At 34.4% G+C, this 1,873-nt stretch overlaps 1 pseudogene; it reads left to right on the forward strand.

Annotated features, from left to right (window-relative positions):
* Positions 1–324: 324 nt before the first annotated feature.
* LOC111239537 overlaps positions 325–1,873 on the forward strand; it is a 5,103-nt pseudogene continuing 3,554 nt past the window's right edge.

Consider the following 1,873-nt stretch of genomic DNA (forward strand, 5'->3'; position numbering starts at 1 on the left):
ACAACGGGCCCCTGGACACAGACATGAAGGAGGCCCCGCTGTTACTTAGCAACCAATTACTGTTGCAAAGTATTTATGGTGAATAATTAGTTTGTAACTTAATTTAAAAAAAACCTGATAAGATTCAGAACTACATTGAATTCAATGAAATCATCTCTTCTCTTCAACATGAAGGAAAACATTCACCTAAACTCACATTTGACCTTTAACTCACATTAAACTCACAGACAAAGGAAACTGGCTGAGCTGCTGTTTCCTCACACAAGTCTGTGTCTATAAATATCAGGATGATGGAAAAGGGAAGGAACATGAGTGAGTCGTCTGTCCGTCCGTCTGCAGGACACACAACAACATGCTGCCGCTGCTTCTCCACACTGTCACCTCCGTCTGGGTCCTCACAGGTGAGTCTCAGCCCTCAGCCGTCAGCTGCCTCTCAGGTGAGGACAGGCCTGTCTCTCACTGCATGTCCTCACTGTGGGACATTCTCTCTTTTCTGTGAGCGTTGTTAAACTGTTGAAGAGGATACATTACAACACAGAGTCCTGACCAGGTGTGTAGCTCACAGGTGATTCTCCTGATGTGCTCTGTATGTTCTATGTTCTATATGTTCTGTGCTCTATGTGTTCTATGTTCTATATGTTCTGTGCTCTATATGTTCTATGTTCTAAGTGTTCTGTGTTCTATGTTCTATGTTATATATGTTCTGTGCTCTATATGTTCTATGTTCTATATGTTCTGTGCTCTATATGTTCTATGTTCTATATGTTCTATGTTCTATGTTCTATATGTTCTGTATTCTATATGTTCTATGTTATATATGTCCTTTGTTCTACATGTTCTGTGTTTTGTGTTCTATATGTTCTGTGCTCTATATGTTCTATGTTCTATATGTTATGTGCTCTATATGTTCTATGTTCTATATGTTCTGTGCTCTATATGTTCTATGTTCTATATGTTCTATGCTCTATATGTTCTGTGTTCTATATGTTCTATGTTCTATATGTTCTGTGCTCTATATGTTCTATGTTAAATTTGTTCTATGTTCTATGTGTTCTATGTTCTATATGTTCTGTATTCTATATGTTCTATGTCATATATGTCCTTTGTTCTATATTTTCTGTGTTTTGTGTTCTATATGTTTTGTACTCTATGTTCTGTGTTCTGTATGTTCTATGTTATATATGTCCTTTGTTCTATATTTTCTTTGTTATATATGTCCTTTGTTCTATATGTTCTATGTTCTAAGTGTTCCGTGTTCTATGTGTTTTGCGTTCTATGTGTTCTGTGTTCTATATGTTCTGTGTTCTATGTTCTATGTGTTCTGTGTTCTATGTGTTCTAAGTTCTATATGTTCTGTGTTCTATATGTTCTATGTTCTATATGTTCTATGTTCTATATTCTATGTGTTCTGTGTTGTATATGTTCTGTGCTCTGTATGTTCTATGTGTTCTATGTTCTATATGTTCTGTGTTCTATATGTTCTGTGTTCTATATGTTCAGTGTTCTATATGTTCTATATGTTCCGTGTTCTATGTGTTTTGTGTTCTGTGTTCAGTGTTCTATATGTTCTATATGTTCTGTGTTCTGTTTTCTATGTTCTATGTGTCCTTTGTTCTATATGTTCTGTGTTCTATATGTTATATGTTCTATATGTTCCGTGTTCTATGTGTTTTGTGTTCTATATGTTCTATATGTTCTGCGTTCTATGTTCTTTGTGTTCTATGTTTTCTGTGTTCTATATGTTCTGTGTTTTATATGTTCTCTATGTTCTGTGTTGTATGTGTTCCACCTTGTTTTCAGCTCATTATTTGAACCAGATGAAGGATTATATATATATATATTTATATATATATATATACAAATATATATTATT

The sequence above is a fragment of the Seriola dumerili genome, unplaced genomic scaffold (genome assembly GCF_002260705.1).
Source record: "Seriola dumerili isolate Sdu_G_001 unplaced genomic scaffold, Sdu_1.0 BDQW01002927.1, whole genome shotgun sequence".
In the NCBI taxonomy this organism is placed as follows: Eukaryota; Metazoa; Chordata; class Actinopteri; order Carangiformes; family Carangidae; genus Seriola; species Seriola dumerili.